Source organism: Apis cerana, linkage group LG13, assembly GCF_029169275.1.
Source record: "Apis cerana isolate GH-2021 linkage group LG13, AcerK_1.0, whole genome shotgun sequence".
In the NCBI taxonomy this organism is placed as follows: domain Eukaryota; kingdom Metazoa; phylum Arthropoda; class Insecta; order Hymenoptera; family Apidae; genus Apis; species Apis cerana.
In genome coordinates, this window is record NC_083864.1 from 6895055 (window position 1) to 6907881 (window position 12827).

General features: G+C 45.4%; 1 protein-coding gene across 1 annotated transcript in view; it reads right to left on the reverse strand.

The window, feature by feature from the left end:
- The window catches only part of LOC107996211 (diacylglycerol O-acyltransferase 1), a 90599-nt gene that overhangs the window by 38758 nt on the left and 39014 nt on the right, over positions 1 to 12827 (reverse strand). The gene's annotated exons all lie outside the window — the stretch shown is intronic.

Genomic DNA, 12827 nt, shown 5'->3' on the forward strand with positions numbered 1-12827 from the left:
TCGTTCCTTTATCGGTGAAATCGCGTGGTCAGAAGAGGGCAACGTTTCAATATTTCCATGCGATATACGTGCATGCACGCATCGCCTACGCGAAACCGGATAAAAAAACGAAATTGCTTTTGTACTTTCGTAATTGTTCCATGTCTCTCTGTAATCTAGACACGCGAATTTACGAGATCGTTTTCTCTTTTTCTTTTTTTTTTCCCCCCAGTATTCCATGAAATTCGAGAACTCATGCATATTAAATTGATACATCGGCAAACAACTGGGCCGGAACAATTAATTAAAATACGAATTTCAGCAACAATTTTATGTTCTAAATATTTGATCCTTCACGATCATTGTTAACAATTACGCGATACAGAGGTTATTAAGAACAAAAGGGCGAGCTATAGGGGGACGTAGAATTCGTAAAATCGAGTGGCAATTCCGCTTAAGCCTAGGCGGCGATTAATCGTTTCATCGAAGGGATTACAAAAAATGGTAATGCTGCGATTTCGCGGAAAACAACGTCGCGCCTACGTCGTGCAATCTTGTTCCGCCTCGCGTGCAGCCTGCATTTAACGGTGACAACGATCCGCGCGTGTATGACTCGAGCCGATCGTAACGTGTATATAAATCGAGAACGTTTAACGAAATAATCGAGCAAGAAAGGTGGAAAGAGGGAAGAGAAAAAGGAAAGGGGAATCTGAAAAAGGAGAAAGGGATGGATGATACGAGATATATCCTCGCGATCGTAATCAGAAACGGCGACTGCGTTTCCAATTCCACGTATTCGCCCTATCCACCCTGAATTCGTGAGTAAGACGACGACGACGTTATCGTCGTTAAAATTTCCGCGATACGTATCCGTTGAATTTCGATGAGCCCGATCGAGTTTTGCTCCAGAGCTACGTACGAAAATAACGTAACGTCGATATTACTTCTTTAATGAGAAAAATACAGGGATAAATTGCGAAGAGAGCGAAGCACCAAGAGATCGTGCTTGTCTACCACGTTAAAATGGTTAAATTTGGGAGAAACACGCTTGATGAAGAGTGGGAAAGAGAAAGAGAGAGAGAAAGAGGGGGGAAAAAAAGATTGACTTTGAAGAGAAGAGATATATGTATTCCGATGCTATTTTTATTCTCGCCACTTTCTTACTCTATCCATCGAGGCTGGAATTTATTCTTTCAACGTGTTTTACGGAGAAACTTTTTATTCAACCGTGCATACGGGAGTGAATCGTATAAACCCTCGAAATTACGATTTCATAAAAATCCGTAATGTTCGAAATAAAAATGTCAAAGATGTTTCACGGATGAAAGACACTCGCAACACCGTGCGCAACCGTGAATATGCACGTCAGGAAGAACGACGCGCAATTGTTTCCTTTTATTTTAACCCGAAACAAAGAACGACAACTGAAACATTATTTTCCTTTTTTTATTTTATTTTATTTTATTTTCATACGTGTCGCGTTTAGTTCTCTTTTCATTAGAGCACCGAGCGTTTTTCACGATCGATCGATCGACTAACTACCTAAAACTATCGACGAACCCAGAACTTGAAACGTTAAAAGTTTAAAGAGAAACGTGTATATCTTTCGATATTATTTCATTTTTTCACTAAATAAATTACTTTAACACTTGCGGAATTAATGAACAAACGATCCAACTATTCTATGCTATGCCAATTAAACAAGTATTCGACACTTCTATTTACGTTTACATTTATTGTATCAAGAGAGTATACAGAAATTATGGACGAATTTCTGTGAATTGTACGTGCATGTGTGTGCGGGAATTACGAAAAGAGAACAGAATTACGAATCGTCAAAATTCGTCGGACTGTAACAAAACGTCAAAAGTTTCTATTAACCGGTTCGAAGAATAATTATCCAGCGGAACGACGCCACATTTCGTGCAATTATAGGACGACACGAGTGCGTCGTGTCAATATCATCGCTCGAATGCGTCCCGATGGAATATATACCGAGGACACACACACGTATACGCACACGTACACACGTACACAGTGTGACAATAGCACGAACAGTTATACCGATTCCGCGATATCGACGCCCTGAATCGCCGATATCGAATTTCCTCCAACGAAACCCCGTTGTTCATATCGCAGCGGGGGTAACTTGCGAAACGCTCTTCCTATTAATTTTAAGAGATCATTGTTTCAAGCATCGATGCACATCGATCGAAACAATTAACAGATCGCGCGCACGGATAAGATATCACAACGTATACAAACACGCGAGGATAAAAATCGTCTAAACGAACGATTCCAATCTTTATAAATATTTCCAAATACGCGTCAGCGGCGGAATTTTTATTCATATCATGAAATCGATTCGATCGACCAATTCATTTTTCCCCTCCCCTCAAAAACCGATCGAATGTTAAGTTCGATCAACTTCGATCTTCTTAATTAAGAGCGAGAAATGTTAAAAAGCTTGGAACGAGAGAACGGACAAGTCGATCTAACATCGATCAAACGGAACGGATCAAAAATACCAACTTTTTTCGTGCTGCCGATAGGAGGGTAGCTGTCTTTATTCCTCGGGAATGTTCATCGTGATAAATTTAGCAACTCCGTTCTACGGAGGAAGTACGTGCCTTTTGCACGATTCGTGGCCCGTGATCGATCGCTCGGCCGTAATTCAACCGGCACGCGTAATTCCCTACTTATGTCCTCGCGATTCCTCCTCCCTCCATTTCCACAGGGCGCTCCGTTTCCAAACTTTCTTCCACGGAACATTTTCCGATCCTGGCACGGTCTCCAGTTGGCTCAAGCTTGTAATCACCTCGCGGAGTTACCGTGCGTGAACAAGCCGGAACTTGGCAAGCTGCGTGCATTCCATTTCACGCACGACTATCTCGATCGCGTGGCTGCGTGCGTACACGTTTGTTTTCACGCGTTTATGGGCTGGATTGGATCATGTGCCATCTATAGGCCATCTAAGGATTATGTTCCTCTTCCGTTTTCTCTTTATTCTCCCTTCTTTTCCTATCTTTTCTTTTTTCTTTTATTATTATCGAAGAATCAACAGAGAAACTCTGTTCGAAAAATGTTGGTTTCGTGAAAGGATACTCGGTTTGCCGGTGATACGTCCGAGACGCGGATAGAACATTTCCAGATCCGATTCTTTTTCTTCCATTTTCTTAACTAAAGTGTACAAAAACCAGTCCCGTTTTCCTCGACGAGCGCTCTTCCAACCATCATTTCTTCATCCTCACATTTGAACAGGTTTCAAACTTTTCCTCCAGATTTTTGTATCCGATAGTTGTTCACCGATCTTCCGCTTCCTCTTCCCGATTTAAAGAACCTGGGATGCAATCGAATCGCACCGAAACGAGATTCGATCGATTCGTGCGAATTCGAATTAAATTTCAAGTAACCTCTCGTACGATCTATAGCAGCGCTGCTTTCTCTTTCAATCTCGATCCCCCAACTCCAAGTTCGAAGTTCAAAGTTCAATCGTCGAATCGTCCTCGAAAGTATCGATTCCGTCTTAAATTCAACGGCGTGGCTCGGCGAGAGGGAGCTAAACATCTTGGCTTGTCGTTGTTGTAGCAACGAAGCCGATTCCCCGAGCGCCAAAAGAGAAGGGGTTCAAAGCTACCACCTTTCCAGTCTCGCCTCGAGGAGTTTGTTTTCAGCGATGCGAGGGGCAGAGGTGGACTTTCCATGAATCTTTCAAGCGGTGTCGCGAAACGGAGGCAACGACAAACACGTTAAAAATGTATCGGATTAAATCGTGGTCGGAGAAGGTCGATCAAAAATGGATTCGAAACGGTGACCGCATTTAAGCGTACGATCCCGACCCCCTCGAATGCATCCTCCCTGCGAGTTTAACCCCGATCCTCTATACGCGATACGTCTGTTCCTGGGCAAGAGGGGGAGGGGGTGGAACACGACTAGATTCCTGGCTAGCCGAATCCCTTTGGAAATTCAGGATATCCTCCTGCGAGACACTTGCGCTGTCATCTCTATGCGACTAACTCGAACGTTTGCGGGAAGAAGGCCCGCTGTCGGGGAATCCAGCCGCGTGCTCGATATTCGGGGTGCTCAACTTGCTGCTCCCTTGCTTCTCCTGCTCGAGAATCGACGACGATAATAATAAAATGTTCGCCGATGAAAAGTAAAAATTTTAAATTAACAAGCCCGAAATAATATTGGTGGGAATGTTTCGAATTCAATTTTTCAATTCTCGACTCTCCACTTTCAAAAGCTTCTCGATACATAACGATTTTCTTAATTGCTAACGTAAATGGATGGAAGCGCGAAAGAAAGCGGAGAAAGTCGAGATGCAAACGGGAGCAAAGGATCAAATTGTCGAATATTATTTCTATCAAGATTACAAAATCGTATTACACAATCGTAGGCAAATACTTGCATCCCCTCTCGCACTGGCCTAACTTCCAGAAACGTGTCCAGGATGCCGCGCGTCAAAAGCGAACGCAAGCATTGAACGCGAATCACAAGGACGTTAATATTTCAGGTAGGAAAGCCACGTTTTCCCTCCCCAGCGTTACAAAGCTCCCTCTCCTCTCTCTCCCTCCCCGTATCGTTGTTACATCTTGCCAAGTATATTCTCTCCCCCTCTCAGTTAGAAGTCTGCCCACCCACCAAGTTCAACCAACCCACCTCCCTCTCCACAAAGGACGCCGGCATCCGGTATCAAGTCACCCACTTCCGACCTGTAACTCGCGACATCCTCCAGCGATACGCTCCGCTCGGAACCGTGACTTCGGCCGTCGCATTACTCGCGCGGAAACCAATTTACCATCCTAATTTCGCGCGGATTATCCGGTGTAAACGGCACACCAACGGCCGCCTTTGTGCATTCGGCTGCCACGAGCTAGTTAGGCTAACACCGGCTGGCTAGACTCCAGTCGGTTTCCAACCCATTCCCTCTCGGCATCCTCCCCTCCCTCCCTCCTCCGCGCTGCACCACGCTCAACGAGGCTCGCCGAGGTTATGCATGGAATTCTTGCGCACACCGGATCGTGCGGTGTGAAAGCGAATCGAGCACGCACACGACGACGAGTCCTCCGTTCTTTGCTCGATGCTCGACCATCCGCGTCTTCTTTCGCCTGGCTCGGCCGCGTTTCACGCTACGACGACCTCCGTCCTCGTTTCAAGCGAACGAAATTGGCTGCTTATAAGGGCCGACGGTTTCGAGGTGTTCGAGTTCGAGCTCCGTCTCATCCCACCTTTTCTCGTTCCGTCTTCTCTCCCTACCTCTCTTTCTTTCTTCTCTTTTCCTTGTTTTCTCCGACGTCCTTCCTTTCCTCTTCTTTCTTCTTCGTTCTTTTTCTTCCGCTCTCTGTCGACTGTTTAAGTCGATTCTTCTGCTCGGTTCCGTCACGAGCATCGAGATTTCTTTCTTTCTTTCTTTCCCTCCCCCCTTTCATTTTCTTCCGATTCTATCGACCATTTCGGTCGGTTCCTTGGAATTACAAATTATGCAACGAACGGTTCCACCGCCGCGGGATGAGTTCCTCAAGAATTACAAATCACGCGTCCAGACATCGGCCTCTCGGTCTACCCGGGGAGGAGGGTTTCAAGCGGGAGAGGGAGAGAGAGAAGGGAGCAGCCACTGTTGGTTTAGGCAAGAACGAATAGGATAGGGTTGGAACAAAGGAAACGCTGGATCAGATTTAGGATCTCGGCCGGGTCTCGCGCCAGGAACGGTCGAGAGGCTTGGTACAACGGTGGAATGTAAGAGGCAATCAGTGTGTTTGTACGTTCCACATAGAGGGGGATAGAGAAGATGGAGATTCGTCTGTAAATAGCGGGCCAAGAAAACGGAACTTGGCATAATTTTCCAAACACACCCTCTCTTCCCTCCCTCCACCCTCCACGATTTCTTCTCGTTAACGAACTGTTAACCCCCTCCCTCCCCCTTCCCCCAACCGATTTCCCTTCATTAACCCGTTCCAATATTTACGATCAACATTCGTTCTATTACCGTGTCCATCGTGCTCGTCTTCGAAATTTATCCAGTTTAGCGGCGGGACGACTTCGCATTTCCGCAACGGGGATTCGCGCGCGCTTTGAATCATGAATGGTCCCTCCCTCTCTCTCTCTCCATCAGCATCGAGGCCGGATTCTGCGCTAAAACGTTTACAAGCTTACAACTGGGAGGTGGAAGCTTTAGCTGGAACGGAAATTACGTTCGAACGCAGCCGGATATGTGGCCAGGTGGGCGCCTTTCCGCGAATTTTGAATAACAAATCGCGGACCGTCGACTAATTCCTCGAGCCGTTTCCCCTAACACCATCCCTCTCGAGCTGCGGGCAGAGAGAAGAGCGGGGCAACCGGAATAACTGGTTCGTTATCATGCCGTAATCCACTAGGATCTAGTTGAGCAAACGGGAACATCTATCGTGAATGGCGGGCCGTTTAGGTCGCGCCATTTTCCATCCCGGAATCCGTGTCACAGTTATCGGCGCACAGCTCGTGTGACGAGGCAAAACTCTCGCACTGCCAAACATTGTAAAACTTTTTAAATTTCATTCGCTCGCTCGCCTACAACACTTGGATCGCGAGAGTCCTCACTCGGATTCGAGAAGAATGTTCCAGACAAGAGGAATGGTATTCGCTACTCGAGTTGCTTAAATACACGCGAGTTTGGTTAATTTCCGAGGGACCCGCGCTACGAAATATTTAACGCTCTGTATTAAGAAACGAATGGGGACTCATATTAGAAATTCTTCAACATCATCCCTCTCGAGAGAAAGAGAGAGAGAGAGAGAGTAATTATTTCCATTACATAACATTCACTCTCCCGTGCCAAATTACACGCTCCTCCGAAATTTGAGGCACACCTCGCGCAAAAAACGCGACCCTCCGCCGCGTTCCACGCCACCTCGGTAAAATTTCTTCGTCCTTTATTTAATCAAACGATTCGCTTCGTCATCCGTTATTCCAGATCCTCGAAGCGACCTCTCTCTCTCTATCTATCTCTCTCAAAAAAAGGGGAGAGAGAATTCCTTGGACTTTCAGAGCACGGCTACGCGTTATTCACACCCAATATTCATCCCGGCTGCATTCCCCGGAACATGGAAACTGTAAAACAGCGTATAGGAAACGGGAAGGCGGCGGGGCTAAACGAGAAAGGAGAACGTCTTATTCCCGTCACGATCGTGAAATACGTCGCGCGGCCGTTTGCTTTCCGCGTCTTTAACGTGTCACGCGCGTACACACGACGTTAGACACCGAGAACGATTAAATTTCCTAGGAGAGACGCGGCGATATCCTCGATTCCGGGGGAGAAAGAGCCTCTTTATTTCATACACGCGTGCATATATACGCGGGTTATTACGTTTCCACCCGGCGGAGGCGCGCGTTCGGATTTTACGGTTGAAGGGTGCTCGCGCTGCTCGTTACAACTTTACGCCGGGCATATCGAAACGCAGAGTGCGTGCAAAGTGCACCCTTCGGCCCAGATTTATGGGTCGGCGGCGAAATCGAAAAGGGTTTGAGGCGTGGAGGAATTATTATATCGCGGATGCATATATATATATATGTACGAGTATAATAAAACGAGAGAGTTTCGATGCGTTCGTTCGCTTTCCGACAGCGAGCAAGAAGCGAGGATTCGAGGTAGAAAATATTCTTTTTTCTTTCCTTCTTTTTTCGCGAATGGACACGAGAATGATCGTTTAATGGCGACAAAAGAAAAGGTTTCGATCGCAACGCCTGAATCCTCATCGACGATGTCGGAAAAAAAAAGAAAGAAATAAAATCTTTAATTTAACGCAACGTCAAAAACGATGCTCGTTCGTTCTCGTGTGGCTGGAATATCGACTATCTATCGGCATTTTATAGAAACGATGTTTCGGGACGAAAGTAACGCGGCGTAAGATGAACGCATTTGTAACTGAAGGGACACCAGACGCGAGAAAGAATGGTGATTCCATGAAATATGTTAGCACGGTATTATCGTCCCTGATGGGAGAGGGAGAATTTTCTAGAGATCGTTCCCGTATTTTTCAAAGTTAATAATTCGCCGGGAATTTAATCGCGCAATTTCGAATGCAAATAATTTGATGGAACAGGAAGGATTTTTCGAATAAATATTTATCTTCGCCGGTGTATTCAAACATTTGTCGCATCCACCCGATAATTCACCGCAATTAAAACGGAGGACGGTACGCGCAGTTTAAAAACGCAGCCCGCAATATTGGAGGCGCGGTCGATAACGCGATTACACGAGCGGGAAGATCGTTTTTACATTGACAGCGAAACATTCGACTGTGTCTCGATAAACACGTATCTCTCACCGGCCTAATTAAATCCGATGAAATCGCGATTCATTGCGAAACGATTCGTTACAAATCGATGCGCATTTGTTACCCCTCTCCTCCTCCTCTTCCGTTCCATACCCTCCCTCCCCCTTCTCTCTCCCCTTCTCCCTTTCTCCTCTTCACCGTTGAACAAAAAATCACGAAAAATCCCGGTTACTCGTCGAGGCGTCGCGCGTCCAATCATGCTGCGAAGACGAGAATACTTGTCCCGCGACAATATGATACCGAGTACCACTTAACAGTGCGAGTAAACACTCGACACCTTTTATTGCATTTGCGGGCTGCGCGAATGGACGCCGGGAGGGACAAAGACGCGAGGTGAAGCACGGTGGCGCGAGAGATAGCGAAAAGGGGAGTGGAAGGAGGGAGGGGAGAGAGAAGGGTGAAAGGGGTCGGCCAAAAGCGAGCCGAAAGAAAGAAGGGAAGAGAGGGAGGGGTCGATAGCTTCGTGTCACGTTTCTACTGGGTGTCGCGTTGTTCCGTAATTCGAAAAAGAGAGGAGAAGAGGAGACGGAATGGAATTCGAGGACGAGCGCTCGTCGATATTTTCCTGGCCGCGCAATTACGACCATCCACCCACCCTCCTTTCCCTAGTCGCGTTTCGATTCTTGCTGGAAATCAGCCCGATTTTCTCTCCCCTCCCCCCGGCGTCCGTCTCGTGCATTCGCCTTTCACGATACCACCTCCCCTCCCCAAAGTTCGTCACAGGGAAACGAGATCGCGATCGACGAGTGCACGAGCGTGAAAATTAAATCGTCGATCCGTGGTGCCGTTTTCGAGCCGCGCTCTCTTGCCGCCGTTCTCCGATCGCCCATAGCGATCGCCTCCAGCAAGGGACGCGGCGTAAAAGCGGTAATTACCGAAGGAGACAAACGATTGGACAATTCGCTCGCTGAAAAACTCGATACGAAACGGAGGGAGAGAGCAACGACGTTCGATATTCGACGCGGTCGAATCCGCCCTTGTACCGGCCGCGCCACCCTTCTCTCTCTCTCTCTCTCTCTCTCTCTCTCTCTCTCCCTCTCCCTCTGCTTCTGACTTTAATGGCACGCTGCATCTCCAAAGAACAGGAGGGGAATCACGTGCCGGCAGACAATTCTCTCTGGCGCATAATATCAACGTGTCCTCAAGATCCTCGGGCTTTATCGTTTATTCAATTGCGCCCCTGTTTGGGAGCAAATTATATTCCCCCTTCGTGATCGCGTACGTTAAACCAGTCTTTCCCGCTCGTGCATAATGGAAATTTCCGTTTGTTTTAAATACGAACGACAAAAATTGTTGATTCTGCGCGTCGCGGGAATAGATGATACCTCGAGACGATCGTTCCACGTCGAGAATAATTCCGGCCTGGACACTGGCAGGGAGAGGGGAAGGAGGGAGGGGAGAGAGAGAGATGGATCGTTAACGAGATCGATCCGGAGTTTTTCCATTAACTACGTTTCAATCGGCACGAATCGTTGCGAGTTACTTTACCAGTGTGTCGGAAGAAAAATCACTCGGGCCCTTTATGCAATTTCAGAGTGGCGCTCGCGACAAATGGAAGCTCCGTTTCATTAAATTTACACCCGAGTGAAAGGCTGTCCGCGCTTTTTCCCTGCAACGACGCTAAGTGGCGGGCATTGACGTCTTTAATTCCGGCACCCGGCAAAGAGGGCCTCTCGAATAAAACCGCTCGTCGATAATTACGAAGGGAGGGGGGAGGAGGGTAGGAGTTGCTTTGCGTCCTTTCACGCCGCCAATCAAAAGACAAAACTGCTTTGAAACGCAGCGCGCAAAGACCTCGAGCTTCTCGACGAGGAGGAGCTCGTGTCTACTCCATTTTTTCTTTCTCTCCCTCTCCTTTTCTCTTTTTCTTCTTCTTTCTTTCCCTTTTTCCGAGAGTGCACGCTCTCTCGCGCGCATACGTGAGTCGTTTCGCGTGTCGAGTCGAGGGGTCGAGGATCTCGACGAACCGGCGGAGGAAAGGAATCGACCGAGAAAAGAAGACGGGAGGGAAGAAGACGGGAAGTAGAGGAGGAGGAAAGAGGAAGGCCGACTCTTGTTCTCTTGCTCCGCGCCCACTTCACCCGCACCACCTTTAGGCACAGACTTCAGAACTTTTAAGAAGCGCTTACACAACCGGATGTACCGACTAACTTGACGTATGAATCTCTATGTGGCTCACGTGTCGTCGACAAGACGACTTTTCTCGCCGGTTTAAGGATCGTACGTATCTATCGTCCTCCGTGTATTCCTCCGTGCTCTCGCCACTTTCTTTCCTGTTTCAACCGTTGTTTACCGTTTTCCGAAATACGACGTCGCGAGATGCAACGAAAATCTACCGACTTTTCCTTCTTCGAGAGCTAAAAAATAACACGTAACAATAAATGTACCAAAAACTCGTAAAACTTCCACTGGGAAAATTTTATTTTTCTCCATCTCGCTAAAAATCTTTCTTCTATCCCTCCAATCGATTATTTATTTTTCTATCGAGGAATACGATGGATATAATAACTTTAAAAATTTCTCCTGCTTTCAGAGAAACATTTAAATCAAACAAACGTTAAATCAAACTTTCTTGATTTATCCTCACGCAACGGAAAGAAGAAGAAGAAGAAGAAGAAGAGAAGGAGGAGAAGGAGAAAGAGAAAGAAGAAGTCGTACAGTTTCCCGCGATAAAAGATCCGCAATAAACTCGGGCGACTCGGTCGAGGAAAGAATAACTCGGAGGACATCATAAAACCTCGGCCACGAACGCAAATCGTCGTATACACCAACGTGTAACGCGAAAAAATACGAGAGGAAGCGAGAGAGGAGCAACTTTCTTATTATTACGCCTCTCGTTAGTTTTAATCCGCCATCCTTTAATCAACGCGAAACATCCGTCCTCCTCTAAAGAAAACTTTAGAAGCGATCTTTTACGATGATATGTCGCCCTTTTTCGAAAAGGAAAAAAAAGAAGAGGAAGAAGAAAAAGAAAAGGATCCGAATTTCCAAGATCGCGGAAATCGGAAGGATCCGATATCGAAAGGAAGATCGGGCGCGCGTCTATTGCCAAAGATGTTTTAATTTGAAATTCTTTAATTAGAATCCCCTCCTTCCACAGATTCTTCGATGCGTTTACTCTTTAATTGCTTTTCTTCGATCGTTCTTGCCCCAAAGACGTCCCAATGAAATCTCTTTTAATTGAGATTCGCAACCCCCGCGGGCAACTAGATCGGCGAGAAACTTTTTTACCACGGTTTTTCTCACCGACTTTAATTATTTGTTTGGGTTCTACAAGCTACAGGTTAGATATATATATTCTATATAGAATATATATATATATATATATATATATATATATAGAACCTCGAGATGGTAAACAGCACGAATTTAATTGTCGACCGGAATCAGATCCGTCGACTATTTCCAAGAATTTAATTAAAAGAAATTCGATCAAAAATAAGATGTTTTGACAAGAGGAACTATCTCTTGGAACTATTCGTGAATCGTACGATCGGAAAATATTTTGGTAAATAATTACGATTGAGCCGATAAAGAAACGTTTAAATAATAAATGATTAATAATAATAGAAAAAGGCCCGTCTAAAATTTTGATCTTTCGTAAAATATTACATTTTCGGGGATGAAGTTATCCTTCAAAGATATCATAATAATGATAGAACTGCAATGCGACAAAATGAAATTTAAATAATGGAAGATTATTAGACAAAAGAAATTCGTCTAAAAATTTGATTTTAAAACATTATATTTGATTTGAAAACATTACTTTTGAAAAATATTTGCGATGTATATTTGATCGAAAAATATCGCATAAAAATATCATGATTGAACTGCAAATCCGACAAATAAATGAAATTTAAATAATAGATTAATAACAAAAGAAAAGATAAAAAAATTGATCAAAATATATCTGCGGGGAGGCCGGAATTATTTTTAAAAAAAAATATTTTCAAAGTGTATTCGGGGAGGGAAATATGGGATATAAAAATATCACGATTGAACTGTAATCCGCCAAACAAATGAAATTTTGTTTTCCTGCTAATTTAAACTTCAAACTTCACCGGCATAATCGAACAATCGATCGAGTCGTAGATCAATCGTTGCCTCCCCTGTGTAATTGCATTCGTGTGCACGATGACACTCGACCGTCAGATCTCACGGATCACCGTGCGTATTGCATTTAAATAGAATTTTTGATACCCCGCTACAACGGCCGCCTCGTCGCGTAACGAGAATCGAAGCATCGTGCCGTAGAACCGAAGGCAGACGGTCAAAATCGGCCGAAAATTAAAAATATCACGTTAATGAGCGCGAATCGCCGATATATATCTCGTTAATCGAGGTAATATTGGCGATTGAAATGAGAGCGAAAATGCGAATAAAAATGGTGAACATGGCGACAGGCGAGACAATGAATTCGATTTACATCGGTCGAGATAATTAAAAAAGAAAGAAAGAAAGGAAGGAAGGAAGGAAGATATTCGAAAAGCAGACAGCTACACGATTTAAATAGCATTCTTTTGCGTAACTTTC